The sequence below is a fragment of the Pempheris klunzingeri genome, chromosome 10 (genome assembly GCF_042242105.1).
Source record: "Pempheris klunzingeri isolate RE-2024b chromosome 10, fPemKlu1.hap1, whole genome shotgun sequence".
Taxonomy (NCBI): domain Eukaryota; kingdom Metazoa; phylum Chordata; class Actinopteri; order Acropomatiformes; family Pempheridae; genus Pempheris; species Pempheris klunzingeri.
In genome coordinates, this window is record NC_092021.1 from 4844542 (window position 1) to 4853155 (window position 8614).

Genomic DNA, 8614 nt, shown 5'->3' on the forward strand with positions numbered 1-8614 from the left:
TAATTCACTCAAAGAAGAAAATATAATCTTTAAATTTCTCCTGTTCTATTTTGTCCCCACAATTGAATTGCACTGCTGATGGAGAAAATTAAGGCATAGGAGTTAAACTGTGATTTGTTATGTGGGAAAGTTATGGGTTCCGGCTACCCATAAATTCTCTTGGAGAACCTTAGACATGCAGACCTGCCCGAAAGCATCCCACACAAGTGCAAAACTAGCCTAATGGCGCTTTTCCATTACACAGTTTTAGCTCTACTCACCTTGCTTCTACTGGACTCGACTCAGTTTGGGTTGTTTTCCATTACAGTTACCTACCACCTCAAATGGCACGTTTCCACTAGTACCTACTTGACTCGACTCTGTCTTGTTGCGTTTCCACTAGCGATAGTACCTGGTACCAGGTACTGTGCAATAATCCATAATACATAATCCATATAATGTTTCCATTTCATCCCACCCTGTTGTTTCTTTATAATTATTGTATTACTGTGTATATAATGTTTCTTTTGTGTATATAAGGTTTTTCTGTAAATATTGTGTTTATTTAATTTTCTATTTCTTTAACTGTGTGCTTTGTCTGTCCTTTGAGCTGCAGTAACAGCGCACTTTCCCCACTGAGGGATCAATAAAAAGTTTTCTCTCATCTTATCTTTATCCTGAAGTGCTCTCATCACCTCAAACATAAATCAGGCGCTCTCAGCTCAACAATGTGACTGTAAAGCTGCTGTTTAAGTTTCCTAATTCAAATAACTCAGCACTTTCACGGAATAAAGGGGTTTTGCTTATTTGTAAGTACCTTTTGCAGAGGCAGCAATATCATGATTTAAAACACGCTCGGGTTCTAAAGGTCAGAGCTGGGTTACATAGTAAAACAAATGCTTAAGCCCCTGTCTATGGCTATCAAAACAGCCATTAGCAGTTCCGTGGCTGGTAATCACTGGGTTGAGAAAATAGGGAGGAAGCCTTCTCATCTGGCTTCCCACACATTGCTACAAAGTGGGCCTTAGTACGCCTGCCACTCATGTTGGCAGATGTGCGAGAGCTGTTGGTGCACACATTACTTTATTCCTAACAAACACACACGCTTTACCTTATCCAACTTGCTGAAAAAAATCCACACACACAAAAACACACATGGAGACATTTATTTGAAAACATCCACATACTCACACATGTTGTTTCACTGCATTCCATGCCCTCAGGCTAATGGTAGACATGGCAGGTTCTCATGGGCAAATTGTGATCGACAATCTTAAACTAGTAAGAAAACAGTGAAGTCATCAGCATTAGCTCTATGAAGAAGGAAAGGGAAGTTACCGGTTATAATTTAAAGGGGCAAGTAGGATTACAAACACAACAATAGGACCCTCTAAGATATCAAATTAATAATTTTCAATAGATTGAACATTTTAGAGCGGCTGTTTATTCTCCACAGTCCTTGGGAAAGACACTGAACCCCAACTTGCTACTGAAGCATAGCGCTGTGTGTGTGATTCCTCCTGTGTGAATGGGTGAATGTGGATGTAATATATCTGGCATTGGTCTATGGCCTACGGTAAGCGTGTTACGTCATTTCCGGTTTGTCAGAGCCTCTGTGCTGTGCTATCGGTAGTGTCTTGGCATTTTAACTTTAACTAAATCTGTTTTATACTTCATTGTTACGTCTAATCACCCGTTGTACATTTAATCCTAGGCTAGCACTCCTAGCTCTCACTTCCTTTTAGCGATTTTCCTGCTATTTCTACTGTTTAATAACTTTATCCTATTAGCTAGCTTAACAGATAACATAGCTAAACACTCGGCGATGGCTTCTCTCACTCCCTCTCACTCTCCTGCTCTCTCTTGCTCTGTGTGTCATATGTTTAGTTGTTCTTCTGCCTCTTTTAGCAAAAGTGGGCTTCATAGAAAATTAGCAGTCTTTCTGGGGAAGACCTGGTCTCATTAGATGAGACAGCACCCATCCCACTTTGGTTGGAGCAGCTCCCTTATCTAGAAATATGGCTGATTTTATTAGTCCCAAAACTTGACAGAATTAAGACCAAGAGGCAGAGCTGCAGTCCTACATGCTTCTCTGCAATTTGACCCACCCAACATCCCATAGAGACAAAGAATGTCAAAAAGGATAGTACAGTTAAATGTGGACTTTTAAACATCAGGTCTCTGCCATCCAAAGCTGTATTAGTAAATGATCTGATCATATTGATTTATTGTGTCTTACAGAAACCTGGCTGCACCATAAAGAATATGTTAGCCTTAATGAAGCCACTCCCCACAGTCATATTAACACTCAAATTCCTTGAGACTAGCCTAGACCTAAACTTAACTGTAGTTTATTTGAAAGCCTTGTTCTTAGTCTCTCACATCCAACCTGGAAAACACTAAAGTCTTTTTTGTTACAGTGTAACCCTCCTGGCCCATATTCTGAATTCTTAACTGAATTCTCAGGGTTTCTATCAAATTTAGTTCTTAGTGCAGATAAAGTAACTATTTTAGGTGACTTTAATATTCATATGAATGATGCTATTGATGGTCTTAGCACTGCTTTCATCTCATTATTGGGCTCAATTGGCTTCTCTCAGAGTGTAAAGGAACCCACTCACTGCTTTAACCACACCCTTGACCTTCTGTCATATGGTATTGAAATTGAGCAGTTAACAGCCTTTCCATAAAACTATTTTATCAGACCATTACCTGATAATGTTCAATTTCCTATTACTAGACTTTGTGCCATTAGATAAAAATTTCTTAACTAGATGGTTCAGATAGTCCTGTTACCAAATTTAAGGAAGTGATTCCATCAGCATTTAAGCTAATGCAATGTCTCAATACAACAGAAGACACCTATGCTAATGCAAATCGATTATCTGGTTGATAGTGCTATAGGCTTAGACTGCCATGAGACTCCCCATGATGCAGTGGGCTCCTCTCTCCTCCTCTTCCTCTCCATCCTTATGCTTCATGTCTCTTTAATGTCTGTTACTAACTTGGTATCTTGCCGGGTGCCTTTTAGTGCTTTTCTCATCTCTCTGGTTCCTGTGGATCCTGGTCCTGGTCCTCCTGGCTGTGGTTCTCTGGCTTCATGAATCACTGCTGCAGATCGTCGGCCGCCAACAGTTTTAACTAATATTAGCTATGTTATCATTATTCATATATTAACTATTGTCATATTTTTCACTGTTACCATATTGCTAATTATTAGTCATATTCCTATTGTCAACACTAAAGTTGCTGTTAGTATTTTGCTTCTCTCTCTCTCTCTCTCTCTCTTTTGAGCCATCTGTGATTGATCGTGTCAGGGTGCTGTGTGTCCTTTGACAGACAGTAAAGGCTAAGCCTGTATCTCAAGATCACTGTTGTATATTCAAGTGGGAGATATTTCCATATCAAGGGTTTTGACAGTAGATCAAGTGTTTTACTTGCTGTGTTTTAGGATCATTTTGATGTGGACTTTACATGCCATTCAGTTCAGATCTTGCAGTTTTTTTGTGATAGTTTAAATAAACTGTAATAATGCCTTTAAAAAAGTAGTAAGTTTAAGTCTTCTAGTTGTTTAAATAACTTATTCAGAAATACATTATACATTATATACAACTATACATTATACATTATATACAACTATATATGTGACATACAAATGTAATACACACAAGTGATATCCTTAATTGTAATAAGAGGTGCATCTTTTTATAAACCCTTCAAAAGCATGAAACAACAGCTAAAAAAATGAAAAAGTACAGGCCTATTTATTAATTCATAAATCAAAGAGATTTCACCACTAAAATGTAATCTGAGCAGCTGATTCAAGCGTTATCAACCCATTAAATGGGTGTCAGCAGTCATCAGGCCCTACCTACCTCTTAATTGGCTCAATGGGCCATTATCATCTATTGATAAGATGAGCAACCCATATTTAGGCAGCAATGCCTAGTGGCCATAGTTATTATGACAGGAGCAAAGCAGGAAGTAGCAGGAAGGAGGCCAGAGGGGTCAAACATGGCACATGTTCCCCGGTCTCCTGGGTGAAGGTCACAGGACTTTCAAATACATGACTTTCACCCAGGAGACAGGGTTTTGTGTCCCAAGTAAAATAAAAAGTCAACAATTACTTATTTTCCTCTTATAATTAAAGAGTTTGGTCTAGACCTGCTCTTTATGGAAAGCGTCTTGAGATAACACTGAATTGGCGCTATATAAATAAAGATTGATTGATTGAGTTTTGATGTCTATATCCAACCAAACTGCAACCGTCCCAGGGTCTGTTTTTGTGCTGTTGTGATCCCAACTCTCCTGCACATATTTCAGATTCCCTAATACCTGCATCAAATCTCACTGCAGGTCCATCATGGGTGCAGCTGGCATGCCACCGCTGCTGAGGGCTAGCTCTTGCTGCAGCAGTGGATGGCCAGCTTTCATTTCAGTTGCACCTATCCCATATTGAGGTGCTGTGCACCAGCTGGGCAGCTAAAGCGGCTGGAGGTGGGTACCATATGTACTGTCAAATTTGAGAAATATTTTGCTGAGATTTTGTAACGACTGGGGAACCACAAGTGGAAGGACTCAAAAGCACGACTCAAGACAACAGGCAGTTAAAGTAAAAGTTTTTACTTGTAGTTTGGATACACAGGTTGGCAGTCAGAATAAAGGCAAACAAAGGCAGAGTCAAAGTTAAGAACAGGAATCAAAAACCAGGAACATAACACACGAGGAAACTGCTAATTTTGTCACAAGGAACGAAGACGAACTGGCACAGAGGACAGGGGAGACAGACTAAATACACTGGGGCAGGCAGGTAACGAGACACAGGTGGAAGGGGTGGAGACACAATCAGTAGTGGCGGGAAAACACACAATGGGAGGAAGTGAATCTACCTGAAACAAGAGAAAACAGTAAGAAACCAAAATATCAATCAATCAATAAATAAATCTTTATTCATAACAATTCATAACAGCGTTATCTCAAGACGCTTTACATAAAGAGCAGGTCTACCAAACTCTTTAATTAGAGAGAGACCCAACGATTCAGGAATTCAAAATTAAGGATTCAAGAATCCCCACATGAGCAAGCATCAGATATTATATTGAACAACAGTGGCAAGGAAAAACTCCCCTTTAACGAGAAGAAACCTCGAACAGACCCAGGCTCAATGTGGGCGGCTTCTGTCAGGGTCCGTGTTGGGTGGAGGTTTGGACAGAGAGAGAGACAGAGAGAGAGAGACAGAGAGGGGGACAACACAAACAGCAACCAACATACTAACAGTGACTATAGCACTAACAATAGGAGTGTGACTAAAAAATTAGCATTAGCAATATGGTAATGTTGAAAAACATGACGAGTGGCCGACGATCTGCAGCAGTGATTCATGAAGACAGAGAACCACAGCAGCAGGACCAGGATCCACAGGAACCTGAGAGATGAGAAAAGCACAGAAAGGCTCTGAGGAAGATAGCAAGTTAGTGGCAGACATTAAGCGGACATGAGACATAATGATGGAGAGGAAGAGGAGGATAGAGGAGCCCAGTGCATCATAGGAGTCCCCCGGCAGTCTAAGCCTATAGCGGCATAACTAGGGGCTGGTCCAAGGCCTGAGCCAGCCATCCCAAAATAAAACAGGAAATGATGAAACATGAAGGATAAACAGCTAAAACCAAGAACGGGTCATGACAGATTTTAAATGGACCTTAAAACTGAATGAAACATGACTTCAGTAATGATGCTGTGATTGATCAAATTTTATGGTGTTTTTTCAATTTTTTTTGAGACACTGAAAGTTGAACTGGTTGAATTGTGTTATTTCTTGAGACTTCAAAATCACATTGTTTTTTGTTCTTAATAATTCAGGTGTTGTGGGATGTTGAAAGGGGAACTACACTGCGACACGGTTATCTTTGACCTGTGATTTTAAAAATTGAGGGAAAGGCCTCTTTTTCATGAGTGAGTGTATGTGTATGTTCTGTGAGTGTGTAAACTGAGTGTATGGAAGTAAAAGGGGCATTTACCAGGACATTTTGTTGGAGGAGAACAATGTTTTTCTAAACTATGCTGTTTTATTGATAAAAAATAAAAGTGTCAAAATGAGAGGAAAAGGTCAGGGTCAGGGATAAGTTAGTGTTTTTAGTTACAGTATAAATTGTGTCTATGGGTCCCCATAAAGATAGCAACACATACTTGACTTGTGTGTGTGCCTCTGTGTGGGTGTGTGTGTAATGTAAGTCCAGGGAGATGGTTGAGCCATCTGTCCTCACCATAGTGGAACTGATGAATCTGTCAGACCAGCACCATATGAATCCCTATCCCCCATCATCAACTTTATGTCACTAATTACAACCTGTGTGTGTGTATGTGTGTGTGTGTGTGTGTTGCATGCATATATGTATGTGGATAAGGTTGCTGCTTTGTCATATTTTTTTTGGTTAGCATGACTTTATAATGTAAAGCAATACAGATGTAAAAAAAAAAGACATTTTACAGATTAAGAATCATTATAAACTTTCAGGTAAATTTCAGACTAATCTTCGTTCATTCTGTAATACCTTCTTTCTTCAGCTCCGTGTGTGTGTGTGTGCGTGTACTGACAGGTAAATGCATCACAGATGGTGACATCACAGCAGGTGGCTGCACTCCAGAGCTGGTTACATTGTGGGGGAGGTGGTGTCGATGAGGGAACGGTCGCCACGGGAGACAGATTTACCCTGACAGCATCCTTGATAACAACACACCTACTTCCTTCCCACCTTATACACACAGACACACAGACACACACACATGCACTCAATTACAGTGCACACTTGAGAATGTGGGAGGTTGACATTTTCCCGTTGCTTAACAGATTTAGCCATGCTTATGAGTGTCTTCAAGGGTACTTTTGAAATTTGGGACGTCTTGACAAGTTGAACTCTAAGCCTGCAGTTTTTGAGTCTTCAGACTAAGTCTGTGGTTCCTCTCCTTTTCTTAGTGTCTCAAACAGAGATACTAAGAAACAAAGTACACATGTGCTTAAGCAAAGAAGGTATAAACATGCTTGGCTTTACATTGGAAATATGATAATTCAAATTCTCTGTTGAGATTCCCAGCTGAATTTGGTCTCTCATCATGAAATAGACACTTTTTTGTCATTCTCCAAGGAATCATTTCATATCTTCAAAATGGCTGAGTAGATTTAGCACTGCACTCCAACAAAGGCTGTGATTATAATATTGTCTTCAATCAAGTCTGTATCTGCAGAATATAATACAGACATGAAAAAATACATTTTCTGAACTCAACACTTCCTGTATCAGTTAAAAATTAAAAGCCCGGTCGCGTTTCTGTGGGCAGGATCCCTTCATTGTTAGCAAGGCTTTTATTTGATGGCTATGATCAGAGCCAAAAAGTCAATGGAGAAAGATCACCTGGCTGGCTGAGGGCGTGAAGCAGCCATGCTGTCTGTGGGGACATCATATATGTGCGAGCTGCAGCAGTTCAGCAAGATAGCTGCCACACTTAGGTAGAGGTAGGCAGTGTGGCCCTTGTGTAAGTCCCACCATGCTTAACATTAAGCTGCAATGTGGCCACTGAAGCTGATTGTGGCCACTCTAGTTAATGCTTCAAATTCACCAGAAGCACTGCAGCGCATCAGAAGTTTGTCAGAAGTGGTTCAGCTCAACACAGCGCTGGTTGAAGTGCTCCTGCTTGGATTTTAAGCATCTTTGAAGAACCCAAAAATTCAGCGTCATATCAAACTATCAGTGCTTTAATCTGGATAATTCAGTTATCCTTAGTTAGCCCAAGTGTACTTCTGCTCCAATATGCTACTTCCACAGTAAGCCCAAGTGCAAAGACTACTTGGCCTCTTCAGGTACAGCATTCAAGGTTTATAAGTAAAATGTTTACCTATATTTACATGAAACCAAAATGAAACATCCATCCATCCATTATCTTCCGCTTATCCTGGGTCGGGTCGCAGTGGCAACAGGTCAAGCAGGGCACCGCAGACGTCCTTCTCCCCAGCAACGCTTTTCAGCTATTCCTGGGGGATCCTGCAGCGTTCCCAGGCCAGATGAGATATGTAATCCCTCCACCAGGGTCTCCTCCCGGTGGGACGTGCCTGGAAAACCTCCAAGGGGAGGCACCCAGGCGGCATTCTGACCAGGCCTCATGACCATAGGGAAAGGTTGGAACATAGACTGGTAAATCAAGAGCTTCACCACAACGGACCCGCACATGAAAATCATGAACAGGATTGGTGAGAAGGGATAGCCTTTGCGGAGTCCAGCCCCCACTGAGAACATGCTTGACTTTGAGCCAAGAATGTGTATACAGCTCACACTTTGGTTATACAGGGACCGAATAGCTCGTAGAAACGAACCCGGTACTCCATACTCCCACAGCACCCCCCACAGGATTTGCCGAGGGACACGGTCATAGGCCTTCTCCAAATCTACAAAACACAAGTAGACTGGATGGGCGAACCCTCCAACATGCCCCGTAAGGATAAAAAGTTTGTCCACTGTTCCACTACCAGAATGGAATCCACATTGTTCCTCTTGAATCTGAGGTTCGACAATCGGGCAGAGCCTGATTCCATGTCCCCAACCTCCTCTGGGATGTACGAGTAACTCTGGTTGGGGTAGGAGTC